Here is an 11,827-nt window from a genome sequence, read left to right as displayed (position 1 = left end):
TATGATATCCCAACAAGTAAACATGTTCCAACAAGGAACAACATCTCCATGTTCCAACAAGGAACATACTTCATCTTCACCTGCAACTAACAACGCTATAAGAGGGGCTGAGCAAAGCGGTAACATAGCCAAACAACGGTTTGTTAGGACAAGGTGGGTTAGAGGCTTGGTTCAACAATATGGGAGGCATGATAAGCAAGTGGTAGGTATCGCAACATAGGCAAAGCAAAATAGCGAGCAACTAGCAAGCAAAGATAGAAGTGATTTCGAGGGTATGGTTATCTTGCCTGAAATCCCGCAAGGAATAAGAACGAGTGCATGTAGAAGAAAAACGGACGTAGTCGAATGGTTCTTCACAAACGCGACATAATCGGAACCAACCCTAAGAAGCAACACCGGAAAGAAGCACACAACATAGTAAACAACCAACACATGAACATGGTATGATATGCGGGATGCGGCATGTGATGCATATGCAAGATTTGGAAAAGAATTATTGAACCTGGCCTCAACTTGGAAACCAAGAGTGCCACTGGAAAGGTGAGGTGATTTCGGTTGAAATCGATATAAAGATCACCGGAATCGGATGCATGGTTAGGAAATGGCAAGCAAAACAAATATGGCATCGGTCTGCGATTAACAGCAAGTGACCAACTAAATGCATCAAGATACATATGCTACAGCACTCAAACATGGCAACAAAATACATGGCAGGAATCCACTCAAGAAGCTTGACAAAAGATGAACACTGAGCTACGGCTAATTCGTCCATTAACAGGTTCAAACAAGCATGGCAAAAGTGCAAATGATTACAGGTTTCAGACTTAGTGAAATTAACACAAGTCTGGAATTTAACATCAGAAAGCACACTTTAGAGCATGAAAACTACCTACTACAGGAACTTATCATGGAAAAGCAAGGCATGGCATGAAGCTACTCAAAGCACTTAACAAAAGTCCCTTAGTGATCTTGAGCCAAAAGGGGTCAGAAAATACAATTGCAAGCATGTGAACATGGCAAAAACATAAACAGATTCAGACTTAGTGAAAAACTGGAGCATGCAAATCAGTTAACGATTAGGCATGTTTACGAGCTCGATGCACTCACTACAGAGCATGGCATGACAAGCTAAGCATACACCCATCAAGAAGCCATGGCCTAGAAGCTAGACATGGCAAGAACAACAACATAGCATGCACGGATCAATAGCAACATCCTCGGCAAAATCGCTAAACATGTCAACAATCTGCCAGGATTCACTTTATAGCAAAAGTAGAGCTCGATTGACTCAAGCTAGGGTGCTCCATAAATGCAAATAAAGCATTGGATGGATAGAGCACCACAATGTTAACAAAACAACCTTACTGATCATCCTCGAAAGAGGCACAGATCACTAGGAAAGAACATGAACATATGGTATAACAACAAAAACAGGACAAGGACTTAGTGAAATTCTAAGTCCCTGAAATCAGCATTACCGATTACACTACTTTGCATGCTTGTGCTAGTCATCACATAGATCACAAAAATACATGGCAAGAACCTCTGTAAAGATGGCATGTCATATAACAAAACACATGTAGAGCTCAGGATCATAGCATGCACACATTAAACATGGCAAAAATGACAAAAAGCTATTTGCTGAAACAGATCTGACAAATTCATCACATAGCCCTCTTCCCAACAGCATTTCGGGCATCAAGATGAGCTCAAACAAAAATGATGCAATGAGATGAAATGATGTACTCGTCGAGGCGAAAATTTTGATATGCTACACGCACGAATCGGAGTTATGGTTGATGAGTTATGACATTATGAACATGGGCACATGAACCTGGAATCTTCGGGGACTTAGTGGAAAAAACATGGGCGCTGGATAGCTAAAGTGTGCATGTGCGGGGTTTAGAGGGATGGCTCACCATGGACTCGGCCGAGGACGCTGGAGAGGGAAAAGGACCTGCGCTGCTAGGCCGGTGGCTGATGTGGCCCAATACGGGGCCCACGAGCGCGAGGGGGAGGCGGCCCACGAGCGAACGCTCGTCGTCTCCCCCGACGGGAGGAGGTCGAGCTAGGCCGGACAAGGGTGGCGGCGCGGCAGAGCTCCTGCGAACGGGGCGAAAGCGAGGCGGCGCGAGCGGCCAGATCCACCGGATCCGGTGGAGAACGGGGCGGGACCATCGTTCCTGGCATCGGTCACGGCCGCCGGCGTCGATCGGAGCTTAACGGGCGGTGATGGAGGAACCTGCGGGAAGGGAAGAGAGAGAGAGAGATCGAGGTGAGAGAGGTCAGACAAAGGAGGAAGAAGGAGATGGGGACAGACGCGATGGCCGGCGACCTGATGCGGCAAGCGTGCCTCGAGGTGGCGGCGTGCTCCGGTGGTGTCGAGGCGGCGGTGGACGACGAACGCCGGTGAGTCGGCGGGGTGCTCCGGCGAAGTCCGGCGAAGGGCGCGCAGATTCGGCGATGCGGGCTCGCGCGAATGCGGCCCCGGGCCCCGATGGGCTTCGGCGGGCTTGTCCCGGGCCTGGGTGGGCCGCGGAGGAGAGAGAAGGCCGGCGGTGGTGATGTGGCGGTGGCGGATTCGTCGGGGACGGCGGCGCGGACATGTCCGGCACGGGGATTTTTGTCCAGCGGCGCGAGAGGAGCAGGGCTAGGGTTTTGCGCGAGAATTTCGGGGGTGATCTATTTATAGAGGTAGAGGGAGCTAGGAGAGTCCAAATGAGGTGCGGTTTTCGGCCACGCGATCGTGATCGAACGACCGAGATGATGGAGAGGGTTTAGGTGAGTTTTGGGCCAGTTTGGAGGGGTGTTGGGCTGCAACACACACGAGGCCTTTTCGGTCCCTCGGTTAACCGTTGGAGTATCAAACGAAGTCCAAATGGCACGAAACTTGACAGGCGGTCTACCAGTAGTAAACCAAGGCCGCATGACAAGTCTCGGTCCAATCCGGAAATGTTTAACACCCGCACACGAAGGGAGGTAGAAAGGGATGCTGGGTGACATAGGAGTGCCGGAATGCAAAACGGACAACGGGGAAAATGCTCGGATGCATGAGACGAACATGTATCCAAATGCAATGCACATGATGACATGATATGCAATGCATGACACACAAGCAATGACAAGGCAACAACAGCGAATAACTGAAGGACACCTGGCACATCGGTCTCGGGGCGTTACAACACTCCACCACTACGAGAGGATCTTGTCCCGAGAGCTAGGATGGCACCGGATAGAAAACGGAAGAGAAAGAGGAGAGGTAAAGCTAAGTTGCTTCTTTGACAAACGAGTGAGACCAAAGAACCTTGAAAAGGTTGAGCAAAATGAAAGAAAGAAAGCAACGGAGAAGCACAAAGTTGAAAGCACTCCGTTAAGAAAGAGGAATAAGAAATAACCGATTCGGGTAGCACTCTTGTTGAAAAGTGATATGAAACTTGATAAGATGGAAAGAACTTGAGCAGAGGGCACAACACTCTGGTTAAATGGATAAACAAAGAAAAGAACACGATCCTGGCAAAACAAGAAGATGGGTTGAAGAGAGCAACATCACAATGCCTCCGGAACAAAAGTAAGAATGGAATGGAATGAACAAAGGGAAAACAAGATCTTGAGAGAGCGCGCTTACAACAAATGCTAGAATGGAGTTGTTGGAAAACCAACAATGAAAAGAGTAAGCTTGATGTGGGCTTCTGGAAACATCTCAGAATATGAGGTGACAACCAACCACTAACGGGAAAATAATTGGATTGATATCAACAAGGAGACGAGAAAGCTATCTCACCGGGAGGATAGATGAAGAACTTGGATCATATATTATCACCATTAATAGCAACAATCCTTAGGGAAAGCTTTAGGTGAAATATAACCCCAGATAACTCCAATGACGAGATTGATGGATTTAAAATACCTCATTCTTAACAACATGTGAATCATGAGACATGAACTCAAATTATCAAGAATGACATAATACCACCTCGAATGATACGGTTGAAAGAATTGCACTTTAAAATACAAGATAAAGAATACTTGAACTCCTCTGAAAAGAAATTTGATGAACACTTCGAGAGGAATTAAATCCTTGATGAACCATAATGTAGAGCCTCCATGAAGAACTCCGGTAACAAAAAGGATGATCAAACGAAAGGAAGGAGAAATTGAAAACACAAGGTGAAACCTTGCGATGATTTATAAGGAGCTTCACGACGAGACAATGCCGAAAGGCTTGGAACTCCGGAAAAGAAAGATGAACAAAAGAACTCAAGAATTTGATGAGCCTCCGAAATAGGAAATTAATCACTTGGATGAAACAAAATAAGAATTACGTTATGCGTATCCTTCATCAATTAAATTGATGATAAACAATGGATTTGGCACACTACTTATGCTCATAGAAGGATTAAGAGAGATATCGCACAAACTTGAGAAAGTTTTCAATGAATCACCGGTCGGGTTGAAACAATGAATAAATTGATATGATGAACGAAGGAAGACAAAATCTTGGAAGAACCACCATAAAAATCGAAAATGAACGAAGAGAAGATAAAGAAACATCGGGAAGAATTATGAAATGAACGAAGATGCTTGAGAGGATTTAGATACATGAGAATGAAGAGATGACGAACTGATTATAGATCAGTTGAACGATGCACCGGTAAGATTGGAGAATGATAACTGACAGCTGATAATGAATAAGTCTTCTGAAAGATGGTCTCCGGAGAATCAAATTGAAAAGAATCTTGAATTGCTCCGGATAGGAGAAAAGAATTCTGACAATCGAAAACAATTATGAGAGGATGGGCTCGAACTAGAACCACGAATCTCTGAGAGAACGGATAAGATATGGAGGAAAAATTCTTCTTTGGTCTTCCAAAATCTGAGAATGACGACGATAAACACCACCAAGAATTGTTCAGACACTCCGGAATAAGAAGAATAGAAAAGTTGAACCAATGATGAAAAGAATTTGACAGATCTTGGAGAAAGACATTTGACTGATGATAAGTCATTCTTACATCAAACTTTAGAAAAGAATTTGAGAATAATTCCGGAAAAATAAGAAGAGTCATGTAAGATCCTGGAAAAAGACCTGTGGATTAGGGCCCACTCAAGAGAAAACACCGTTAGAATGATTTAAAGGAAGATTGCGCCGGTTGAATTAAATGACTTGAATGAGATTACAACCTTGAAAGAGCTTGAACGAATGCAGAGTGGAAAAACGAATCTTTGAGATATCTTGAGCACTCCGGAACAATTGAATAGCGAGAGGTGAATGATTAAGAATTGCACCGGCATGATAAAGCATTGAAACGAGGAAAGGATATGATCAACAAGGCTTGCCTTGAAACCACCGGAGATGAAAAGAATGAAGAATGATGAACTTGAAGCTCCATTAGAATCTTCATGAGAATCACCGGATAAGTACATTGACGGAAAAAAATGGGGAGACTTCATATCAATAAGATGATACTTGATTAAGAAATCTGAGTCCTTGAAGAAACAAGGGTGGGCGGGTGGGGAAACAAAAGCAACTTGAAGACGGATGAAGCAAACACCATAGAGAAAAACTGATAAATGATCTTGCGGATGTTGAAATGAATGAATCCACTTGAAGAGGAACACGCCGGTAGAAAAGGATTGACATGACAATCTCAATTATCAAGAAGGATTAGTATTCACATCGGAGTATGAGAACACCGTTTAGGAAAGGTATGGAATCAACATTTGACTTTGAAGCAACTCGAGTACCACAACTCAAAACAAAACAAAGGATTGGCTTGCGGAATAAGCCGGAACGAACATATGATAGAGATTTCGTCTGAAGTTTTCGTGGCGGGGCCTACATGGGCTCGATCGTACAACACCATCATGTACAAGGCAGTGCACATGACATACGAAGCGTCCCCGAGTCGGCATAGCCAAGGACTCTTTAAGACACAATGAGACCACTGTAAAACCAACCGTGGATAGGCGGACCACTAGACGTCGAACCCCAATTTCATATCATACACCTGTCGGAAAGATATCCTAAGAGCTACTTGAATTCCCACTTATAAACTCCCGAAACTTTCCGGTTATGCAATTAGGTGTTGGGGATACAGGGGAAGCATAATATCTCACCCAAAACTAGCAAATCCTACATCCAGCTGTATCCATCCTTCAACACATAACCAAGAAACCTTCGGAAATCATCTACCTCAACCTTCGAAAAGCATCCGTTATACGAGTTATGGCGATACTCCCGAACACCCGCCCCAGTACTGGGTGGCGTCGAGGTTATCTCACCAACAACTGCATAAAAGAGATTTTCGATGTCGGTGAAACCAAACTCAGGCATTTAAGAATTGCAACGATAAAATTGTGACGACAACACCTCGGAGCTCAACTCCCCGGGACACTGCCACAACCCCTAAATGTCAGGAGGTACCAAGAACAATATTCTCGTCACAAAACCATCGGAACAATTCCAAGATACCCGCGTGATCCTAAAAAAATTTAGTGAAAATTTGAGAAGAGAAGAGTCAAAACTCTACGTCAGGATGCCTCACCAGAGCGACGAAGGGACTGAGGAGTAAAAAGAATTCCTAACACTCCGATATATATAATTCCTAAATGACTCAAAACATTTCTAGACTCAATAACGCCAGCGATTCGATCAAGCAGGGGGCTCCTAATGTCGGGGAAGGCTCTGATTACCAACTTATAACGCCCTCGATGCGGCTATATCTCCCACATGTCGAAGCATGACTTATAGGCATAACCGCATTGAAAGCAATGTCGCAAGTGAGGTAATCTTCACACAAATATCAAAATGTTCGTCTCGACGAGTACATTATTTCATCTCATTGCATCATTTTCATTTGAGCTCATCTTGACGCCCGAAATGCTGTTGGAAGAGGGCTATGTGATGAATTTGTCAGATCTGTTTCAGCAAATAGCTTTTTGTCATTTTTGCCATGTTTAATGTGTGCATGCTATGATCCTGAGCTCTACATGTGTTTTGTTATATGCCATGCCATCTTTACATAGGTGCTTGCCATGTATTTTTGTGATCTATGTGATGACTAGCACAAGCATGCAAAGTAGTGTAATCGGTAATGCTGATTTCAGTGACTTAGAATTTCACTAAGTCCTTCTCTTGTTTTTGTTGTTATGCCATATGTTCATGTTGTTTCCTAGTGATCCATGCCTCTTTTGAGGATGATCAGTAAGGTTGTTTTGTTAACATTGTGGTGCTCTATCCATCCATGTCTTTATTTGCATTTATGGAGCACCCTAGCTTGAGTCAATCGAGCTCCACTTTTGCTATAAAGTGAATCCTGGCAGATTGTTGACATGTTTAGCGATTTTGCCGAGGATGTTGCTATTGATCCGTGCATGCTATGTTGTTGTTCTTGCCATGTCTAGCTTCTAGGCCATGGCTTCTTGATGGGTGTATGCTTAGCTTGTCATGCCATGCTCTGTAGTGAGTGCATCGAGCTCGTAAACATGCCTACTCGTTAACTGATTTGCATGCTCCAGTTTTTCACTAAGTCTGAATCTGTTTATGTTTTTGCCATGTTCACATGCTTGCAATTGTATTTTCTGATCCCTTTTGGCTCAAGATCACTAAGGGACTTTTGTTAAGTGCTTTGAGTAGCTTCATGCCATGCCTTCCTTTTCCATGATAAGTTCCTGTAGCAGGTAGTTTTCATGCTCTAAAGTGTGCTTCCTGATGTTAAATTCCAGACTTGTGTTAATTTCACCAAGTCTGAAACCTGTAATCATTTGCACTTTTGCCATGCTTGTTTGAACCTGTTAATGGATGAATTAGCCGTAGCTTAGTGTTCATCTTTTGTCAAGCTTCTTGAGTGGATTCCTGCCATGTAAATTGTTGCCATGTTTGAGTGCTGTAGCATATTTATCTTGATGCATTTAGTTGGTCACTTGCTGTTAATCGCACACCGATGCCATATTTGTTTTGCTTGCCATTTCCTAACCGTGCATCCGATTCCGGTGATCTTTATATCGATTTCAACCGAAATCACCTCACCTTTCCAGTGGCACTCTTGGTTTCCAAGTTGAGGCTAGTTTCAATCATTATTTTCCAAATCTTGCATATGCATTACATGTCGCATCCCACATATCATACCATGTTCATGTGTTGGTTGTTTACTATGTTGTGTGCTTCTTTCCGGTGTTGCTTCTTCGGGTTGGTTCCGATTACATCGCGTGTGTGAGGAACCGTTCGACTACGTCTGTTTGTCTTCTTCATGGACTCGTTCTTCTTCCTTGTGGGATTTCAGGCAAGATGACCATACCCTCGAAATCACTTCTATTTTTGCTTGCTAGTTGCTCGCTCTTTTGCTTTGCCTATGTTGCGATACCTACCACTTGCTTATCATGCCTCCCATATTGTTGAACCAAGCCTCTAACCCACCTTGTCCTAGCAAACCGTTGTTTGGCTATGTTACCGCTTTGCTCAACCCCTCTTATAGCGTTGTTAGTTGCAGGTGAAGACGAAGTTTGTTCCTTGTTGGAACATGTAGATGTTGTTCCTTGTTGGAACATGTTTACTTGTTGGGATATCACAATATCTCTTATTTAATTAATGCATCTATATACTTGGTAAAGGGTGGAAGGCTCGGCCTTATGCCTGGTGTTTTGTTCCACTCTTGTCGCCCTAGTTTCTATCATATCAGTGCTATGTTCCCGGATTTTGCGTTCCTTACGCGGTTGGGTTATAATGGGAACCCCTTGACAGTTCGCCTTGAATAAAACTCCTCCAGCAATGCCCAACATTGGTTTTACCATTCGCCACCTAGCCTTTTCTTTCCCTTGGGTTCTGCAGACTCAAGGGTCATCTTTATTTAAACCCCCCGGGCCAGTGCTCCTCTGATTGTTGGTCCAAACTAGAGCCCCTTGCAGCGCCACCTCGGGGAAACTCGAGGGCTGGTTTTAGTTGTACGGATTGCTCATCTGAGTGTGCCCTGAGAACGAGATATGTGCAGCTCCTATCGGGATTTGTCGGCACATTCGGGCGGTGTTGCTGGACTTGTTTTACCATTGTCGAGGATGTCTTGTAACCTGGATGCCGAGCCTGATCGGAATGTCTTGGGAGAAGGAATATCCTTCGTTGACCGTGAGAGCTTGTGATGGGCTAAGTTGGGACACCCCTGTAGGGATTTGAACTTTCGAAAGCCGTGCCCGTGGTTATGGGCAGATGGGAATTTGTTAATGTCCGGTTGTAGAAAACCTGAAGTTGGTCTTAATTAAAATGCACCAACCGCGTGTGTAACCGTGATGGTCTCTTCTCGGCGGAGTCCGGGAAGTGAACATGGTGTTGGAGTTATGTTTGACGTAGGTTGTCTTAGGATCACTTCTTGATCATAGATTTCTCGAATGTGCTTTGCCTTCTTTTCTCACTCTCATTTGCGTAAGTTAGCCACCAAATATGCTAGTCACATGCGGCAGCTTCACCTCATACCTTTTACCCTTCCTATAAGCTTAAATAGTCTTGATTGCGAGGGTGTGAGATTGTTGAGTCCCGGTGACTCACAGATACTTCCAAAAATAGTTTGCAGGTGCCGATGATACCGTGCAGGTGACTCAACCAAGCTCAAGGAGGAGCTCGATGAAGATCTTGTCCTTTGTGTTGTTTCGTTCTAGTTGATCAGTAGTGGAGCCCAGTTGGGGTCGACCGGGGATCTGTGTAGCTTTTGGGGTAGTCTTCTTTTATTTTGGTTCCGTAGTCAGACCTTGATTGTATCTGGTTGATGTAATGTTTTATTCATGTAATTGTGTGAAGTGGCGATTGTAAGCCAACTATGTATCTTTTCCCCTTTACTTATTTACATGGGTTGTGTGAAGATTACCTCACTTGCGACATTGCTTTCAATGCGGTTATGCCTATAAGCCGTGCTTCGACACGTAGGAGATATAGCCGCATCGAGGGCGTTATAAGTGATGCCTATATACATGATCATACCTAGATATTCTCATAACTATGCTCAATTCTGTCAATTGCTCAACAATAATTTGTTCATCCACCGTAATACTTATGCTCTTGAGAGAAGCCTCTAGTGAAACATATGGCCCCCGGGTCTATTTTCCATCATATTAATCTTCCAATACTTAGTTATTTCCTTTGCCATTTATTTTACTTGCATCTTTATTTCTCTTTATCATAAAAATACCAAAAATATTATCTTATCATATCTATCAGATCTCACTCTCGTAGGTGACCGTGAAGGGATTGACAACCCCTTTATCGCGTTGGTTGCGAGGAGTTTATTTGTTTGTGTAGGTGCGAGGGACTCGTGCGTGGCCTCCTACTAGATTGATACCTTGGTTCACAAAAACTGAGGGAAATACTTACGCTGCTCTACTACATCACCCTTTCCTCTTCAAGGGAAAACCAACGCAATGCTCAAGAGGTAGCAAGAAGGATTTCTGGCGCCGTTGCCGGGGAGGCTTACGCAAGGTCAAGTCAAGATTTGGACTCCCGACAACGAGCGATTTCTGGCGCCGTTGCCGGGGAGTCTACGCAGAAGTCAACATACCAAGTACCCATCACAAACCCTTATCTCCCGCATTACATTATTTACCATTTACCTCTTGTGTTCCTCTCCCCCACTTCACCCTTGTCGTTTTATTCGCCCTTCTTCTGCTCGTCTTTCCATTTTCTTTGATGTCTTACTTGGCTCATTTGCACGTTTGGTTGGAATAGTTGTTTATTTATTACTAAACAGAGAGCCTAAGATCTATGGATCCTCATCTGCTTGCTAATCTTTTTAAGAGATCCAATTATGATGAACCAATTGCTAGTGAGTTTTGTGCACTAGATTATCTTTATGAGGTTTTGCTTGAAATTCGTGAATCTGAAAAGTTTTATGAATTACTTTATGGAGCTATTCACAATAGATCTTTGAATAAAAAGCGTGATTGCAATGATGTTACTATAAATTCTATTTATGTCAATAATATGCAAAACCCTAATCTTGGGGATGCTAGTTTTGCTATGTCTACTACTTGTTGCAATGATCATGATTGGGGTGATTCTTCTTGTGATCATGAAAATTTATTTAAGCCCCATGATTAATATGAGATTGATAATAGTGTTTGCAATATTATTGAAAGTGGGTTTGGAAGAGTTTCAACTTTAGATCCCACATATCTGTAGAATGTTCAATCTTATGAATTTTTTGATAAAAGTGGGTTTGGAGAGGTCATGACTTTAGTTAATGTTAGTCCCACTATTTTGGAAGAGTGTCAACTTTGCATGCATGTGGATCATGTTGAAAACATTTTACGTGACAGCTATTTTGTTGAATTTGCTTATGATCCTACATGCAAGTATTATGAGAGAGGAAAATATGGTGGTAGAAATTTTCATGTTAGTAAATTACCTCTCATTATGTTGAGATTACTATTGTTTCTTCCCTCTTCCATGCATATGCTAGTTTTTGCTTGCCATGATAATTTGTTTGCCTATAAGATGCCTATGCATAGTAAGTATATTAGACTTAGATGTGTTTGTCACATGTTTTATGATGCTCTCTTTGTGCTTCAATTCTTGTCTTTCATGTGAGCATCATTAAAATTATCAATGCCTAGCTAAAAAGGCTTTAAAGAAAAGCGCTTGTTGGGAGAAAACCCAATATTTTTCCTTGCTGTTATTCAATAAATAATTTATCTAGACTCTGTTTTGGTTGTGTTTTTTGTGTTTAATTAGTGTTTGTGCCAAGTAGAACCATTGGGAAGACTTGGGGAAAGTCTTTTTAATCTTGCTGTAAAAAAACAGAAACTTTAGCGCTCACGAGAACTGCTGCCATTTTTATTTGGAAAGTGA

Source organism: Triticum dicoccoides, chromosome 7A (genome assembly GCF_002162155.2).
Source record: "Triticum dicoccoides isolate Atlit2015 ecotype Zavitan chromosome 7A, WEW_v2.0, whole genome shotgun sequence".
Lineage (NCBI taxonomy): Eukaryota > Viridiplantae > Streptophyta > Magnoliopsida > Poales > Poaceae > Triticum > Triticum dicoccoides.
This window is presented reverse-complemented; position numbering follows the sequence as displayed.